The 19,584-nt window shown below is 48.9% G+C and overlaps 1 protein-coding gene across 1 annotated transcript in view; it reads right to left on the bottom strand.

Moving 5' to 3' along the window:
- LOC135447908 (gamma-aminobutyric acid receptor subunit gamma-4) overlaps positions 1-19,584 on the bottom strand; it is a 42,862-nt gene that overhangs the window by 15,948 nt on the left and 7,330 nt on the right. The gene's annotated exons all lie outside the window — the stretch shown is intronic.

Below are 19,584 nucleotides of genomic sequence, written 5' to 3'. Positions count from 1 at the left end.
ATTAATGCCATGCAGGAACAAGTCTGGCACTCAGCAGCTGTCTGAAGCAGACCCGGATCCAGTCCCACCAGTGCATGCTGCAGTCAGTCACCTGCTCCTGGGGTGACTTTTGGTCCCTGTCACTGCTGCTGAACCCGCACGACCCCCAGTGCCTCCCTCTCTTTTGTGTGCAGAGATGAAGAAAGTCTGACTTTGCCATCCCTCCCTCTCACTCTCCTCCTCCCTCTATTGATTTCTCTCGGTGGAATTTTTATGACTGCAGCACATCCTCCCCTGGCTGCCGGTTCAGAGGCGGCTCCTCCAGCCGTGCTGCTGGAATGGCTGCAGCACTGCCTGGGACAGCGTGTCCTGCGGGGGACAGCTCCATCCTCCTCCCCTGGCAGCCAGCAGAGAGGAGTGATGGGTCCCCAGCATGTCCCCAGCACAGGAATGACATGGTGAGGGAAGAGATTTTGCCATCCCCGAGTCGCTCTCCGGGCTGATGCTTCACCCTGGTTAGGGGATGAGCAAAGGGGACAGGGACAGGGTCCCAAAGGATGTCCAAGGGGGGAGAATGGGGATAGATGCAGCATGTTCAGAGGGGTGGCTTTTCCTCCACAGTTCACTCAAAGCAGCCACAGAGTTAAGGACAGAAGCTCTCAGAGGGAAGTGCACAGGCAGGGCCACAGCCCAGAGCCAGGGGATGGGAGAGCCCATCCCAGCACCTGAATCTGCTGGATCTTATAGGAAATGCCCATCCCAGCACCTGGATATGCTGGATCTTATAGGAAATGCAGAGCAACCCCAGCGAGGAGAGGAATGATGCGTCTGACTGCACTGAAATCAGAAGGGTAATTAATTACTTTATTATACTGTATTATTCTATACTATATTACACTGAATCAGCACAAGCACCCAACTAAACTCAACTGCCCAGAATTCTGTCACTGTCTGCTGACCCACAATGTGCACACACACCTGGCCCTGACAGGCCAAGGAAACAAAACACCATCACTCTGGGTAAACAATCTCCCTATTGCATTCTATTTTGGCACAAACACAGACACAGCAAATGAGATAAAAATTGTTTTTTCTTTCTCTGAGGTTCCTCACTATGATTCCCAGAAAATCCTTGGGAAGTTGTGCCTTGCTTTTCTCTGTGAAGAGAAATGTGGCCACAGGATCACACTGGGTACTGCTCAGGTATAGGGTATGTGGTGATGGAGACATGTGAAAATGTGAAATAAAATCAGCATTGGTGCAGCGTTGGGGCCAAAATAGCACAATATTTGACATATTCTCCCCCATCACTGCACGCCCTGTTTGAGTTCATGTGAGTTTACATAGCTCCTCCTAAGTAATATCTCTGGTGTAGGAGAAAGCAACCAAAACTGCAGAGATAAATTAATGTTTGATGTCACTATCACTACTTAACTCCCAACTGGAGGCACTGGTGACATCTCACTTCTGGGCTGGCTGCTCAGTTGTGTCCTGCCTTAAAGTTCAGCATTCAAGTCTGTGATAATCAATGCTAACACTCTGCAAGAGTGGAGGGTCAGCTATCCCAGGGGCTTAGCATTTGTTCCCAAGCCCAGATTTTCAGGAGGGATCAGCATTAAAGAGTTCCTCCTGTGCCATTCATAGCCAGCCTTTGCAAAAGGTGTGGTGCACAAGTCATTCAGCTCTTGTGAAGCATCTGAGCTGTTATTGTCACTGTCCTGTGGTTTGATCTCATTTCAGTGGCTATTATTAGCACAGCTACTCACGAGGCAGAACTTGGGAGCTGAGCTGGCTCCCTTGCCTCCCTGTAGGGAGCCCATTGGGAGTTTTTGGCATTTACAAATGTATTTTCTTACAGAATTATCTGAGGCAAGATTCATACAAAAGTGCTGTGGCCTTTGGGAGGACTTTTACCCTTCCAACCTCCTCCCGCATGCTGCTGAGTGAGTGAGCAGCTGTGTGTCCCCACTGGGGCTAAACCACAACAGCTCCTGAAGAATTCAGCACCCATTACCACCAGGAACCCCCAGTGATGCTGAGGACCTTGCATGGCTGGGGTTCTGCACTGATCAGCTGTGGGATGGTGCTCAGACCCCTCTCTGGGTGTTATTTTGATCCCACTTAGCTGCAGGCATCTGCCACGGTGATTAAAACAGGAGGTGCTTGCCCATGGGGTTCCTACAGCTTTTAGGGACTGCTAGAGGGGGATCTCAACATGAGCAGTCCAGGTTGTGTTATGGAAATTGCTCTTAATAATATATTAAGAATAAACTCTTCCTGACCTTGGGAGTGTCCACTGATCAAAGCTGAGAGGCTGCAGTGTGGCAGGATGAGCTCAGCCCCTAAAACTCAGGGCACTGCTTCTCCATCTCCTGCACCCCTGTAGTTTTTCTCTGCCCCTGACACTCAGCCATCAGAAAGAGACTTCTCAATGCCTCGATTTCCCCATGTGGAAAAGGGTTATTGTAAAATACGCCCCCACCATTACTGCACCATCTGCTATGCAGCACATGGAGGTTGTTAGCTCCTCTGTGAAGGCACAGGCATTTTTAGTGGCTTTAACAGAAGGAGCTAACGAAGGAAGGAGGAATTGCTTTAACAGTTTGGCCACACCATTTGGATCACACACGTGGGGTAGCACACACATGTTGGCACGCATGCAATATTACATCAAATTTCAGTCATGGAATAATAAACCCAACTCCCCGTGAGGCAAACCCAGAGGGCTGCCTACCCTAAATGCTGTCACATGAGTTTATCCTGTGCTAAGGGATGCCCTGCAGCGTGTCCTCTGCTGGCTGAGTGTGCTCCAGCCCAGCCTTGCTGGCTCTGGGGCACTGTCATCACCTGGCACTGCTGCACACCCCCCATCAGCCCTGGTTTTCCTCATGTGGGCAGCACAGATGCGGTGGAAACACAGTTCCAGAGAATGGCATGACCTGAAAACATTCAATGGAAAGAATGGTGTTTGGTAAGAGAACATTTGAGAGAAATAAAAGGATGGGGGTATTTCGTATTGGAAGAAAAAAAAATAATAACAAAAAGATTTTTATTGTGCTCTCAAAGCCTTTCAGTTTTCAAAAGCAATGACCTTGCTGTGTGAAAAGTAATTTCTAAGAAAACCCCAAACATTTTCAATCCAAAAGAAAAGAGACTTGTTCAGAAATCAGCCTGTCCTCAGCACAGAGGAGCTGGGAGCTGGCCCTGTGTGCTACCCTGAGGCTTGTTCCTTGGGTTATCTCTGCTCCTTGGGTTATCTCTGCTCCTGGGGTTGTCTCTGCTACTCTGCCCTCACAGATGGGGAATCAGCCCACATTCCCAGGCAGATCTGGCTTTAGGAACTCTGCTCTGGACCAAGTTCTACCCTGGGTTCAGAGCAAATGTAATTTAGGGCTGCTGCGTTTCAGAACAACAGCCTAAACTCACAGGGTTTGCAGGAGAAGATTTGAAGTGAACAGTGTGTGTTTTCAGGTTACCTTACACACCAAACAAACACAGCTGGGCTCTGCCAAAGCATCCTTTCCAAGTGGCTTTTATCAGGTTTGTGTGTTCGGTTCAGCTGACCCCTCTCAAGAGTGCAATTAGTGGGAACCAGAGGGGCTGGGACCCTGTGGCTCCTCTGCTCCATTTATGAGTTGCTTTTTCTCTATTAAGAGCTCAGCTTTCTGCTAAATGCCAAAGAGAGGAGCAAAGCCATAAGATGAACATGTCCATTTAAATGGATGGCCTCCTAAATTAGGATAAAATGAAGTTTTAAATGTGGTTTTTGCAACTTCACTTGTATTCAACAGCAACAAGAAAAGCTCTGAACAGAGGGCTCAGAGACTTGGAAACGCCTTCCTCAATTTTCCTCTGCTGGAGAGATAGTTTAGTCCCTTCCAACTCAGAATACTCTGTGAAAAACCCTAAATAACAGTGGGGCTGAGAGATTAATCTCCTAGACAGTCACTTTCTAGCTTTCATTGTTCTGATATTTGTTTTTACTCACAGAGCTGCCTTCCCTCTTCACCTCCGAGCAAATCCCTCGCTGCAGTCCAATAAAGCAGGGACAGCATTTCAGGTGCTCTGACGTGGGTGTGATGTGGCCGTGCTGCCAATCACACAGCCAAGCAAAGCAAATGTCACAGGCATCTCAGGGATGCTGCAATTCATGGAATTCTCAGAAGTTCTTTCTTGGAGGACACCCAGGAATGGGGTGGGTTTTTTTCAAGGGCTGGTAGGACACTCTGTGCTCACCATATCCAGACCTGCCCAGGTGAGCATTTTCCTCTCCAGGACACCCCAAACACTTTTCCAGCCTGCAAACATCTCAGACAAATCCTGGCTTGCACCACACATGTGTCTCCACATCCCAGGGAACACATTCTACAATAGTAAAAAGTCTGGAGATGTCTTCAAGACTAAATAAACAACCTAAATAAGATAACTGTATGTTGAAGATTGCAATGCAAGATGTTTTCTATTACCATCTGTATGGCAGATTACCTTTGTCAAGTGGGCAGTTTGCCTTATCTCTCTCTTTGAGTGACCACATTCACACCTCCCTTGGGAGGGGACATTGCTGATAACAGCTACTGAATGTCCCTGCATGGCTGATAAGAACTATAACATCCCATTGGAAGATGTGAGCCCAGAGGGAGGAGCCAAGCATTCCTACCCAGATATATTCTGGAGATTCTGGAACACCAGCACAGCTTCTTCACTGGATTCCCCAGAGGAACAGCGGCTGCCTCTTCTCCCTCGGATCTTCAGAGGAAGAATACATCCTTCTCTACAGGATCCCTGCTCCAGCAGAACAACCCCTGACCCTGCAGGAGGGCTGAGCCACAATTCCAATGGGACTGCTGCCAACACCCTGACCCACAGGGTGTCAGGCTGGGTTCTGACTCTGTCAGTGCTGTTCTAGTGTACTGCATTGTTTATTTTATCCTTTTATTTTCTTCCCTGTTAAAGAACTGTTATTTCCTGCTCCCATATCTTTGCCTGAGAGCCCCTTAATTTAAAATTTATAGCAATTGGTAGGGGTGGGGGGGGGGGTTTACATTCTCCATTTCAGGGGAGGCTCCTGCCTTCCTTAGCAGACTCCTGTCTTTCCAAACCAAGACACTGTATTTTAGAATAATCTTGATATTTGAATGCACCACTTCTTTTCCCCCCAGCTGGTGGGCAGGGATGGGCTGCTGGGTATGACATGTGTGGGCAGCCAGCAGAGGGGACAGGCACCAACAGCATGTGCTGTGCCCAACACTGACCATTTCAGGGGCTGCCTGGGCAGTGCCAGGCTTCTCCCAGGTCTGCCATTAGCAGTGTGGGACACCTCACTTGTGGCCACCTCCATGGCCCTGCTCTGGGTGAGATCTGTCTCCCCAACACAATGACCAGACTAATGCGAATATAAGTTTAATTCCACCTCCAAGGTCCTCTTCCCCTGAAATCAGACCCCAGAGAGATTTCTGGACATGGTGCTGGAGTGGCTGGGGGGGCTCTCAAGGACAGCAGGAGCAGAGCTGTGATGATCTGTGCTTTCAAGGTGACACACTGAACTTCCCATCTGTTTCACTTCTCCAGCAGCACCGGCAGCGCTGTCCTTGCCTGAATGTCTTTTGCCTCTGTCCAGGGAATCTCAGATGAAACAGAGATCTTTTTTTAATACAAACGTGCTATTAAAAACCATCTCCATGTCCTGTGCTCGTGCCAGGAGCTGTCAAACAAGTCATGCTATAAATGCTGCTCTGTCAATTGCAACTCCCCCAGTCACGGCTTGCTCACCCCTGGAGCTGGCAGATGGGAACTGGACAGGGCTTTCAAACCTGTGCTGCCTCCTGAGAGCCCCATCTGCCTGCTCCCTGCACCTCTGCTCCTTCCTGCTGCCGTGGATGTGCAGGTGGGGACATCTAAAAGGCAGGTTTTACCCTCCTGACAGCCAACCAGCCCAAATCCTTTTTTCAGAGATGTTCCCTCCTGCCCTGCAGTGATGTTATCTCCTCCCAGGCAGCCCCAGGGTGCCCATTCCTCCTTCCATGGGCTCTCCCTGTGAGCCCCAGGGGCACAAGACCTGCACGTGTGTGTGTTTTAGCATCTGTTAGCAGCCATCACCCAGAGGACTGAGGAAAGTCCTTGAGGCCAGACATGACATCAGCCAGGCTCTGCTCTGCAGAAGCACAAGTCTGTCTGCACTGTCCCTGATGAGGTTATTTCTGAAAAGGCAGAGGTGTGGACATGGGATGCTCTATACAGGTGGGGCAGAAATGATTAAAGGGGAAGGTACTGAACACTGAAATATTATGCAAAGCACCTCAGGGAAGGAGCCACCTCCTTTTAGCTTGATTTTTTTTCCTCCACACTCAGGAGAGGACCTGCTCTGGGTGCAAAGTCACGTGGAAATTCTGATGCAAATAAAGATGCAGCCCAGTTTCCACAATCTCTGGAAAATACCTGGGCAAAGCAAGGTTTGTGCAAAGTCTTGTCTTCATGTCACACCTCACTGCTAAAAGCTTAACTACTCCCTACAATGTTAAAGGAACTTTGTGCAAAAGAAGAAAGCAGGTGGGGAAAGAGAAGTGGGGAGGATGGAAGATGTGAGGGCAGAGCAGCAGAGGTATAGGATAATTGGAGGAGAATATTTTACACTTTGGGCAGGGGCTGTTGTTCATCTGTCCTTCTGGCTTATGGGGTGTTTGAGGAGGCAAAAGGAAATTTCCTTGGGAAGGGCTGGAACACAAAACTTCTCACTGCATACAATTAACTCTCCGGGACTGCTCCCCCAGAACAGCTTGACAAGATTCAGATGAGAAGCTGGAATTTCCTTAATTGCATTTCCCATTCCCGTGCCACCCACTGTGACTAAAATGAAACTCTGGGATGGGCAGTGCAGAACTGCCCAGGAGTGGGGAGTAGCTGCTGCAGCCCTGCTCTGTGAGAAACACTCATTCCCAACAAACACTGGTATGGGATTGATGGGGGTAGCACGGTCAGGATGGATAGAGATGAGAGATCTCTGCAGCCAGGGCTGGAACTTGGGGTTTATTGCAAAGGGCCTGGGTGCAGGGCCCTGCTGGGAGCTGCCAGACACAGCTCAGAGCAGGCCCGAGAGAGGAGAGGGGGAGAGAGCATAAAAGGGTAAGGGAGCAAAAGCAAAAGAGAGTAAAAGGCGAGAGCTAAGAGACAAGAGGTAAGAGTGCAAAGTTCCTGTTCCAATACCATAAATCTTCTTCTATGTTGAATATTCTAATTCTTACTAACCAATCTAGTACAAGATACAAATCCCATAGCATTTCCATACAGCCTATAAGAATCACTACATCACCATACTGTGTTACATTTTAAACCCTAAAAACTCCTCTTTGGGCCCCTTCTGCCAAGCTGGCAGGGTCTGCTCTGACCCTTGGGCCTGTCTGCAAGCAGAGGGTGTTGTTCCATCAAAAGGGGATTACCTTCAGCCAACCACACCATTGTTTTCCAGTTGTTCAGTAACTGAGGGATCTCAAAGCTTGCTTTCATTTCAATCTCACTTATAGTTTCCATATTCTCAAAATCTTTTGCCAGGCAATCATATTTATAAGGCTTTCTTGTTTCATCTTCCCCAACACACTGAGCTCTGGCAAACAACCTCTGCTGGCAGCACGTTCAGAGGGTGGAGGATCCAGCAGAGCCCAGGCCTGGCCTGAGAAAGGTCAGTGCACCCAAGTCCCTGGGATGCCACCCATGCTATGGAAATGCCTGCACTGGCCAGGAGAAAAACCACCTGTATAAATCCCTGTCTCATTCTCACCATCAAGGTTAAAAAAGGACATTCAAACCATCTGAGAAAGTTCTGTTTTCACAAAAGAGGAGCAATTTGTGCCCTCTGCAGAGATCCTCACTGCTGACCCCATTCTCTCCCCACCTCAGGTGAAGGAAGACATGGGAAAGTGTACTCTACTTCACCAACTCTTTCAAGGAAATCTGTTTCATGTTGTCTCTCATGCCCCCTTGCTGTGCTTACCACCTCTCTCTTCCTGCCCTGCCAGCTCCTTGATATTCCTTCTCTCTGCCTCATTTTGTTTTTCCTTCTGCACTTCTTTTCAAGCCACCACACAATCACAGCCCAGCCCTAATGAGATTTGAAGGGAGCACCAGGCTGTGGAAAGCAGCTGGGAGAAACTAATCAGGTTACAAAAAAAGAACAATTTCTCTGTGCTCCCCTGTTGGGCACTGGGAGGGCAGAGCAGCAGGAGCGCAGTTGCAGAAGGGTTCCCAGGGCAGCTGATTCCCCTCTCCAGGCACAAATCCTCACTCCAGGCCAAGTGGGGAGGCCATCTGGCACTCAGGTCACCAGCCCTGGGCCAGCAGGACCTGCTGAGCTCTGCTCCTGAGGGCTGCTCACTTCCCATGGCACCTGGTGGGTGCAAACCACTCTCCTCAGAAATGAGGGATTGATATTCCCAGCCTTTTTTTCCCAGCTCCCAACTGCTTTGTACAGTCTCTGCCTGCCGCAGATGCCTCCTTTGAGACTCAACCACTTGACCTTCCCCAGCTCCCTCCAATGACTTTGAAACATCTTTGGGAAGTGGTGAAAACTGTAAAGGCTCTGTTTTCTATAGAGTGGAGTAAGAAATACTCTGGCAGATCTTGTATATCCCAGAATCACATACAGAAATAAACCAAACAATTTGGGGTCTTTGGGCTTAGTCCAAAGTTTCCAGGAGCTGGACAGCACATCTTTAATGCTTTTTACCAAATTCCAGCACCTGGACTTGGCTTTGGCTTTTTGTGAGAGCAGCAATAGTGATGTAGTCATCTTGCTGATCCAGAGAGAGGAACCAGGGTCCATTGAGCCTTCTCACAAGGTACAAAGGCTGCAGTCTCTGGACATGCCAGCTCATGGAAGGAAATGGTTCATCTTGAATGTTACAGGTCTCTCTGCCTTCAGCTTTTCTTTTCAAGAACCAAACGAAGATCACCCATTTATCATCTTAACTTCACCCCTATGGCTGTGAGAGCAGAAATACTGAGGTAGGGCTGAACAACCAACCCAGCTACCTGAAGCCTTTCCCACTCCTCTACCCTGCTGCTCTGCTTCCTCTCCTTGCCTTTACCACACTGCTGAGGTGGCTCTGGGTGGCTGTGGAGGAGAATGACAGACTAAAGGCCACCCTCTGCTGTGGGAGGCATCACAGGTGGCAAATGTGGAGGCATTGAGGGGAACTGTCAGAAACAAAGCTTCCAGCATTTGGAGAATCCCCAGTGTGACCTCCCCTGTTCCCCAGCCACATGGAGACAAGGTGTTCCCCCACCCACACTCCCCAGTGTTTTGGTTCACACCTCCCACGGGCATCTGCCTTCAGGGGGGAGCCTCCAGCACCACCTGCAATTCCCCTGTGGAACAAAGCTGATCAGATGGCTGGAGCCATTCCTGGTCAGGGAACAAGCACACGAATTCCAACTGCAGCTCAGGGAACAAGCACACAAATCCTCACCACGGAGTTCTCTGGAGTGGAGATGGACACTCAAGGCTTTTGCCAGGGTCTCCAGCCATCATGCCCCTTTATTTCCCCACTCACAGTGCCCCAAGCAGCCAGCAGGATCCCTCTGGGGCAGTGCAAAGCTGGGAACTGGGAGGTGCTGGGGCAGTGCTGGTGTGAAACGGCTGCAGTGTCCACCTGCCCACCCACTGACCACATCTCACCAAGCTGGAGCCACAGAGACACCAAGGCAATCTGAAAAGATGTGAGGAGAAGCAAAGCCCCAGGAAGGCTCACACTGGCTTCTCACTTCCAATCTGTACCACGGGCAATTAAACCCTTCCTGTGCATGGAGATGGGAGGCAATAATCGGAATATTCTGCTTTTAGCAGCGAGGCATGAAGAGGTCCTTGAAGCATATTGATTATGGTCACCCACAACCACTGAATTCTGAGAAATGGTCTCCATTTTGTGACACATTTAGAGCAGGCAGATTTCACAACAGCCTTTTAAGGGAAATGGTAGGATGGCTTCATCTGGGAATGCATGGAAATAAATAGAACTGATTTGTACTGGAAAAAAAAAAAGGTGTTTTGCTCAAAATAAATTAAAATTGTCAAACCCTAAAATGAATTACCTCAACCTTATAATTTCATTCAAAAACTTCTCTTTCTTCAGCAAGCTAAGAAAATATTTCGTTTTACCCTTATCTAGTTGATGCACTTCACTTTGACGTTTATTTCCAAATACTCATTTTCTTGCTTTACTTATGCAGGACAGAATTTATCACCATATGAAGAGCAAATCAAAACAATCTGATGAAACCAAATGTAAATGTTTTGATTGTCCCTGAACCCATTTCTCCTTGGAAATGCTGAAGAATTCGGGCTATTTGTCCCAAGTGGGAGGGGAGAATGAGCCTATCTCTCCTATGATGCTGCTGTTTGTCCTAGACCAGAAACCTTGCCCTCAAACCCTGGCCTCTGACCAGCTCTAGGGCTTGATTCTCACACACCTGAAATGTCCCATCCTCTCCTGCAGAGATTTCTAAGGCCTTCAGTTCAAATAAATCAACTCTGCCTTAAAAATCATTCAGCCCAGCGAGTGACAACTATTGGTACAGCTCACAGTCCATATATCTGTCAAATTTGACACAGCAGCACTCTCCCTTTGACTTGGAAGAATCAATTTAATGAGGGTCAGAGCACAGATCCGTAGCTGGATCACACACAGCCTCCTGCCCTGTCCATGAGCACAGCCTGGGGATCAGCAGGGCAGCTCCTTTGGGTGGCTGAGGTGGAACCAGCCATGCTTTGCATCCCCACCAGTGCAGTGGGCACAGCTCTGTGCCCACCATGCAGCAATGCAGCCGCTGCATCACAGCAGAGCCTCTTTGAATGGCCTGCCAAGCTGAGAGCCAGCAGCAGGGACATCCCTCCAATCTGTGCCAGACCCCAGCAAGGACACTCCCCTGATCACTGAAAAGGGTCCCTGTGGCTTTTTACCAAGCAGGAAGCCCCACTGCTGGCAGAAACATCTGGAAAGGGGGACTGGGTGCAGCTGCTATGACCCCAGACTGTAGGAAAAGTGAGGGTGAGGAGGTTTTTCAGCCTTTGCTTTCCTTCTTCTCCTCTCAATCTGTTACATCACTGTAATCAATCTGTTACTCACTGGAGAATGCTCAGTTTCCCCTGAATGTTAGAGACCATCTTTCTGGTATTTAATCCAGTGAGTTTCCCCTATCCACTCTGCTGCTTCTCCAGAATGAGGGCTGACATTTCTAGAGGGGCTGATGAGACCCCTGACCCAGGAGTAGACCCAGGCATGGAAAATCCTGAGTGGTGTGGGAAATGGGAGGATATGGGCCAAATCCTTCATCTGCCTCTCCAACAGATGGAGAAGGAATTCTCTGACCCCATAGCCATTGTGCTCTCGGGTCAGGCACAGTGGGCACTGGGTGCCACCGGTGCATCCTTCAGGCTGCCTGCAAAGGTTCAGGGCCAGCAAATCCCCCCTGCATTCAGCCCAGCTGAGGAAATGCGAGTTTTCTCCAGAGGCTGGCAGGGAATGAATGAGGGATTGAGTCATTGCTGCCAGCAGAAGGGCGGAAATGGGATCCGTGAAGGAATTTACAAGAGCCGATTACTTCATTATGGATGTTGATTTATCCCGTGCTGCCCCAGGGCCAGAGGCTGGCCCGGCTGTGGCTGCGGGAGGCACCTGTGTGCCAGCACTGATGCTGCAGTTTAAGAAACCTTTAAGTACAGCCACATTCCCCATTTAGCACCAGGCTGCGAGCACAGATGTTAATTAACTTTAGGGCTTTGCTCTCCAGAAATGTCTCCGAGGAAAAGAGGAAAAGCTCTTTCCCTGCCCCCAGGAGGCCACTGTCCAGATTTTCAGGTTTTATTTAGCTCCAAATTTCAGATGCAAACCTCCAGCTTTTCACTGATAACAGATTCCTTGAGTTTTCTGCACAGCCTGTAAATAAAATACCAACATGGATGTCACACAGAAAATATCTGGAGGGGATTAGTGTATGTTCTGGATAATAAAAGGAGCTGGCTGAATTATTCATAGTGAATAAATCAGCTCTTTTCCGTTTTGGAAGCAAACTTTGACAATTCTGGAAGCTCTTGGGATATGTTTAGGATGGGAGCAGCTTATTTATTTCATTAGACCTTTAGTTGCAGCCCGTGGTTTGTCCCACACAAGTCACACGTGGTTGGTGTCATTTCTCAGTGGCCTAAGGGGGGTTTTGTAGGGAAAGACAAACTTTTCATGAGGAGAGATGCTGCCCTTCTGTACCTCTGAACACCAGCATGAGGGACAGTGCCTGCTCCTGAGCATCAGGGAATCAGGAGATGTGAGCACTCTCCAAGCACACGAGGAATTTGAAGACGCAATAAATGCGGCACAGCTCCGAGCCATCACTCAGGCATGGAGAACAACAGCCAGAAAAAGCACTGGGGCTGTTAAGGAACAACACCACCTCCCAACACTTTAAATTTCTGTGATCCACGTTGTTTTCAGTGACCAAAACCCAGGCTAGCCCATGAGTGTGTCCTGCAGAACCCCATCAAGTTCATGCTGATGGCCAGCCCTCGGCAGAGCACTGCAGTGTGCTTTAGGCACTGCAATCCACCCTAAAGTGGGTGCATCTGGGCTATTGCCTCCCAGACAGATGATTTGTGAAGGATTTTTAAGTCCTTTCAGTTGAGAAGTGCTGTGCAACTGCTGGAACCTATTATTATCAGGGAAGGAGGGGGGGAGGTAGCAGATTTCCTTTACCTATAGGCTTATCTTGTGCTCCAGAGCAACACAGTGGAGCATTTTAAACAGCGTGCCATTTTCAATTCATTTCCTTCCTACTTATTCCAAAGCAGCCAAAGCTAAGTATAATCAAGACTTAAGTGTTCCTCAGAGCCATACAATTATTACTGGTCTTGGTTTCCCTGTCTTTTAGGGAGAAGGGAAGGAATTAACCCAAGCCTTGCAGCGGGACAGCGGAGCTGCTTTAACAGAGCACTTTTTGGGATGTGGCTCAGCTTCCCCACGCTCCAGCTGCTCCAGGGCTCTCTGCAAGGCTGGCTTAGGTTCTGCAGATCCCTGGTCCCCTCTCGGGGGTCTCTGGGGGAGCTCAGCCCTTCCCAAGCAGCTGCTGCCTTGGATTGCGATCCGGAGCTCAGCCACCCGCAGCTCTGAGTGGAGCATCAATCCTTGGAGAAGGGCTCTGCAAACACCCACTGCCTCCCTGGCCCGCTCAGCCATCTCCCCACGAGCCAGGAGGAAGTGCCCCAGGTCCCCAAGCTCTCTCTGTCACATCATCCCCTTGCTAAGCACCAGCCCTTGTCAGCTTTAACTTTGAGAGCCAAGCCTCCCTGCCTGCCTCCTCGGGATTTACATGAAAGGAGTCAGTGGGGGGTTCTCTTCATTCATGCTGGGCTTATACTTCTAAATTATGAAGTGTGTCAAATGAGGATTTAATTTATATTTAACAAGACAATGTTTGTAAATTAATTATTCATCAGCTGATAACGAATAAACTTTTCCCTCTTCCCTCCCCTCCTCCTTTTTCGCAGCATCTCCACGAATGCACCCTACGTGCAAATCTATTAAATGCTTTCTGCAGTACTCCAGATGTGGGAAAATATGTTTTTCACCCTCAATTTTGTGAGTGTGTAACTAATGTAGCCAAGCAGAGCATTATGAATTTAAGTGTGCAGTTTCTCCTTCCTAGAGAGGCAAGGGGAAAGCCAGCACTTGTATTTGGACATATCACCTTCTTCAGGTTCCAGCCCCCCACTCACAGGCAGAGATAAGAAAACAATTTGCTGTAACAATGGAGATAGGAGCTCAGAACCCCCACTGGAAATCACAGGCACTTCCGAGGCAGCAGAACCTGGCCCCTGGTGAATGATGGAGGCCAATTTTGCTCTTTCCATCTTTATTATCGTTCAGTAATGAGATTGAGGTGGTGTACAACAGCAGCAGAAGGGCTGTCATTCTGTTTTGCTACAGAATTTGGCACACAAGGGCATCTCCTCCTCACAAATGGCAAACAGAGGAGTCCTCAGCACCCAAACCAGCACTTAGTGCAGTGCCTCTGATCCCACACACCTGAGGCAGGTAACCAAGGATGACTGAAATGTCTCCATCCACTTTTGCCAGGAGGCTCCCACAGTGTCTGGACCATGCTCTCAGTCTGGCTCCTTGAGCCTCATGCCTGGTTTTGTGCAAGAAAGGAAGAAAAGGACATTTAGCTCTGGCCTCTGGGATGAATCTGAGAAGCTCTGGGCAAGATTTGCTCCATCCCCAAGCACAGAACAGAAGCACTTCTCCCCCTCTCACTCATGCTGTCCCTCATGGACACTTCAGGGACGAACTCAGGACTGAGAGACACTCAGCCCCAATAGCTGGCACCTGCTTTACTTTCATTTTCTGAGAGTTAAGCATCCCTAAAGGAAGGTGATCCAGAGCTCTAGGTGCCCTTGACACCAGTTAAAGCTATAATCTATAGCAATAAAGCCATTACAAAACAAAACCAGGAACAAATCCCTCCAGCAAACAACCAGTCAGCGAAAAATCTGAACCCAGAGTCTCCTCCCTGGCACCTCTCCCCACAAACATGCTCAGAGAATGAAGGCAGGGCTTTGCATCAGGCTGAGCATCTGATAAGCCAGGGACACCTCAGCACTGTGTTAATGGGAATCTAATTGGGCATCCAGCTCCAGACATAGCTGCAGCACGGTGAGTGATAACTCATGTGGCTCCAGGGGCTGCTGGCCAGGGCTCAGTGGCAGCAGAGCTCTGGAGGGGCTCATGGCCAGTGCATCCTTCCCCTGATGGTGTAAACACAGCTTCACACCATCCTGAGAAGTGCTGAGTGCCCCAATCCCACCCAAAGATCCGCGGGGCTGGGGAGGAAATCCCAGTCCATGCAGGGATTGGGGTAAAGAGCTGTGGGACCTTATGGTGCCACTTTTCCCCCTGTCCCACCTCCTGTCCTTGAACCACCTTCTAGCTCTGCTTCCGGGCACTGCCACATTGTCCTTGGAGAGTACAGAGGGCCCTTTCCCTCAGAAAGAGGGAATACCATCTGAATAGAATATTCTGAATATTTTTCAGAATAAAATCTGCTCAGCCACCTAAACTGGAGACAAGGCTGCCATTCTGATGTACAAAAGATCTCAGGAAATCACTTTCCATTTCTTCCTGCTCCAAAGCTGCCCACCTTCTGCTGACTCCTGAATGTTAATGTTATTTATGACAAGTGATTGATGAGGGAATGCAGAATTCACACCCAGCACAGGGCATTTTCAAATCACCTATTCATTTTTAAGGACCGGAATCAGTTTTGTATCCTGACGTGATTTATCATTTGGAGGCTGGGCAGTGGCTATGCAGGACCAGCTCCCAATCCCTGACAGAGCACCAGCAGGATGAAGACAGCAGCGAGACATTAACCCTTAGAGGGTGAGCATCACAGGAGACCAGGATTTAAACCAGATAAGTTGGAGCCTGTTGCAGACAACTTTTAGGAAAAATCCTTTCCTTAGGACTTTTCCTCCTGAGAGGCCTCAGGCACAAAATGTAAACAATGATTATCTGCTGCTGTGAAATGCAACAGGTGCATCTGTGATTGGTCTCATGTGGTTGTTTGTAATTAATGGCCAATCACAGTCAGCTGGCTTGTCTGAGACACAAGCTTTTGTTATCATTCCTTTCTATTCTATTCTTAGCTAGCCTTCTGATGAAACCTTTTCTTCTATTCTTTAATATAGTTTTAATGTAATATATATCATAAAATATTAAATCAAGCCTTCTGAAACATGGAGGTCTCTTCCCCAATCTGAAAACCCCTGTGAACACCATCACAGGAGCCTTCTACTCCAGCAGCATGTCAGGCCATCCTGTGGCCTCCAGCTGCACAGGCCACAGTGGTCCAGGCAAACAGCCACAGCAATGCTGCTGTGTCTCTGAAAAGCAGAACTTGGTTTTTTGTCTTCTACACAACCTATGTGAGAGACAAATATTTACATAAGGCACTGTCATGGCAATGCATGTAAAGGAGATCAATGGGACATTTCCCCTCCAGTGGCCCTTCCAGCCTACACAAGCCTCTCTGTCTGTGGCACAGTGAAATGTCACCATGGGCTCAAGACAGTTCTAGCTCGGCGACAAATTCTAGCTCCCTTCCCTTGGAAATGTGAATTTCCTCAGGTTGTGTAAGGGGAAAAGGCAAGAGGAGGCACTGGGATGGGCCTGCCCCTGGGAGAGGGCACAGCTTCTCAGGTTGGGAGCAGCTGTACTGTTGGGGAAGATGAAACAGGAAAGCCTTATAAATATGATTGCCTGGCAAAAGATTTTGAGAATATGGAAACTATAAGTGAGATTGAAATGAAAGCAAGCTTTGAGATACCTCACTTACTGAACAACTGGAAAACAATGGTGTGGGTGGATGAAGGTAATCCCCTTTTGATGAAACAACTCCCTCTGCTTGCAGACAGGCCCAAGGGTCAGAGCAGACCCTGCCAGCTTGGCAGAAGGGTCCAAAGAGGATTTTTTAGGGTTTAAAATGTAACACAGTATGGTAATGTAATAATTCTTATAGGCTGTATGGAAATTCTATAGGATTTCTATCTTGTTCTAGACTGATTAGTGAGAATCAGAATATTCAACACAGAAGATGATTTATTGTATTGTAATGGGAACTTCGCTCTCTTAGCTCTTGCTTTTTACTCTCTTACCCCTTTTACTCTCTCACCCTCTCACCCTCTCTCTCCCTCTCCTCTCTCGGGCCTGCTCTGGGCTGTGGCTGCAGCTCCCAGCAGGGCCCTGCACCCAGGCCCTTTGCAATAAATGCAATAAACCCCAAGTTCCAGCCCTGGCTGCAGAGATCTCTGTCTCCGTCCATCCCAACCGTGCTACCCTCCAACACTCCTACACTGTACCAACAGGGACAGAGTGGGAATGACACATCCCCAGCACAGACCATCCATCATGTGTTTGATGCCAGCCTGCCAGGGCCTGGCAGGACCCACAGAATGACTTAATTCACTGCATCAGCATGGGAAAGCAAACAAACACCAAAGAACTGGGTGAAGCAGCCAAGTCTGGAGGTGACACTGTGGCAGCTTTGTCACTGCCCTTTCCTTTTACTTCAGGAGACCACAGAGCAGGATGCAGCCTCTCCCAAGAGCAGGGCGAAATATACAGGGCAGAGATAGCAGAAATCTCTCTATAGCCTGAATATTTCCCCCTGCTCTTGGGAGAGACCTGGGTCTAGCTGCCCTCAGTACCTTTAATATCACCTCAGTCTTGTGGGAAGAGGTTTCACAGTACAAGGGCATCACAGGTTCAAGCTTAAGAGGTTTCCTAAGGGAACAAGGAAGGAGAGATATCCCTGGAGATGTCATATGGAGGTTTGCCAAGACCACAGGTGACTGCTGGGACCCTGGGGGGACCCCTGGACTGGTCCCTCAAAACTGTCCACACTGAGCAGTTTCCTCCCTGCCTGAGCAGCTCCTGGCCGTTCCCACAAGGAGCAATCCCCTCCTCAGGTGGGAAGGCTGCAGAGGGGTGCATCAGCCCCATGGCAGCAGTTCCCCCAGCACAGCCCTGCAGATGCTGGCAGCTCCAGGGGTCCTGTGCACTAGTGGAGCCCCGTTTCACAAAGAGAAAAAGCTTCTGCTGACTCTCAGAAAGAGCTGAACACATGGGCTGAGCTCCCCCACATGATTTCCTGGTCTCTAGTAAGGGCTGAGTTCACACAACAGCTTTTCCCCTTGGTGGGGGTGGCTGTTGTCATTGCCTGGAATCTTGTTTCCCCAAAAATACCAGAGATACTGACTGTGCCTGAAGCTGCTGTACCTGCAGCCATTTCTGGCTGGTGCTAGCCCAGCAGATCCAAAATCCTGCAAGCCTGGGATGGACGCACGCACGTTCCCACATCCCCATCACCATGGCAGAAGCTGTGTTTCTTAGGAAACCAGCCTAGCAGCAGCATCCCTGTTTAGGAGGAGAGATGAACTCTGGATGCAGAGTGGATTTTAGAAAGCACTCTCTGCTGCTAGCACCTGCCTGGCTCTGCAGTGCTCCCATGGCAGAGAGGGCTGGAAAAGGGTGGTGAGGGAAGGATGAGAGGGAAAGGGAAGGATGAGGATGTGCTCTGGGTTTTGTGGGGGTTTCTTGGCAAAGCAGGTAGAGCAGCCAGCTGTGACATGACCCTTGTGCTCTACCTGCAGGCTCACCTGGAGGGGTGAGCACACCCAGCCCCAGCACTGCTGCTCCTGTGCCACCTTGGCCTCACACCCCCATGGGCTGCCGGGGTTTGTGACAGGGTGTCAGAACCCAGGACATCCCTCTGGCTGTCCTGGATTGCCCAAACCCCTGCCAGGGGGCTCAGAGACCCTGGCACAGAGCCCAAGACCCCTGTGACTTTGATTATGACCCATGGAAAAAATTAACAACCTTATATGAGGATCTGCAAGCCACGAAAGTTTAAGTAGAATAATAGTTTGTCACAGGGTGAAAAATAGATTTTTTGGGGTTTTTAGAATGGGGGGGCTCAGGAGGAAAGATGGAGGAATCTGGGCATGTCCAGCCTTTCTCCTTCTTCTTGGCCTCCATTTTCTGCTGTGATGCTGGCACTTACAGATTGGTTTAGAGTAGAAGCTCACTGTCTAACATAGGTGATAGGTATTGGGAAGTTATGGTAAATATTGTACACGCAGTTTTTAGTATAAAAAGATAAAACAGTCCCGGGGAGCAGGGAGAGTGCCTCTGTCTGACCTGCTGGACAGACCTCAGCAGGCCAGAGAAAGATCTTTATAGATAAGAAACAATAAACAACCTTGAGACCAAGAACAGAAGAGTTCTGACTCCTTCTTTGACTGCTGGGCTGGGAAAAGAGACTTTCTGACACATCTTGGGGTCACTGTGAGCAGGAGATCCCAAGAGCAGGGGGTGGCACCCACCCAACTCGGGTTGTGGTTCTGCACCTTGAGCTGGGCACGCTGGAGCAATGCAAGGAAATTCTGAGCCTCAAGGCTGTCCCTGCTGGTGCCCTCACCGTGTGAGCTGGTGCCCAGGCAGTGCCCATCTGGTGCCTCGTGAGCAGGAGCTGCCAGGGGCACATCCTCAGTGATGGCAGCCACAAGGGCTGCTTCAAAATGCTCCTTGGAGTGGAACTGGTACTACAGCTACTGTACCATCCCTCCATCCCCAGAGGGGTTTGTTCCTTGGAGATGTTGTACTTTGGAAAGTAAAAATAACTTTCCCATCCTGGGAACTTGGTGTTTTTTGGGTTTTCTTTTTTTGGTGTTTTTTTTTGTGGATTTTTTGGGTTGTTTTGTTTGGTTTTTTGTTTGTTTTTTTTTTTTTTTTTTTTAGTTTAAGGGGGCTGGTTTTGTTCCTCCTCTGTTTTGCATTGGGAGAAATAAAAAAAAAAAAAACAAATTGCCCTGGCTGTATCTTGCTTTTGTCCCCTTGACCTCACTGCCCAATGGATTGGAGAAGTCTTTCAAAACCTGACAACAGTCAGGTTTGCTCCTTGCTAGAAAAGGGAAAAAAAGATGACTTTGCAGGGAAAATAATAATAATAATAATAATAAAGGAAGTTTCCTGTGAAAATTAAATACCCAACAGTTGCTCTCCTGAT

The sequence above is a fragment of the Zonotrichia leucophrys genome, chromosome 4A (genome assembly GCF_028769735.1).
Source record: "Zonotrichia leucophrys gambelii isolate GWCS_2022_RI chromosome 4A, RI_Zleu_2.0, whole genome shotgun sequence".
NCBI classification, from domain to species: domain Eukaryota; kingdom Metazoa; phylum Chordata; class Aves; order Passeriformes; family Passerellidae; genus Zonotrichia; species Zonotrichia leucophrys.
The sequence above is the reverse complement of the archived record's forward strand: the minus strand, read 5'-3'. Positions and strand labels throughout refer to the sequence as shown.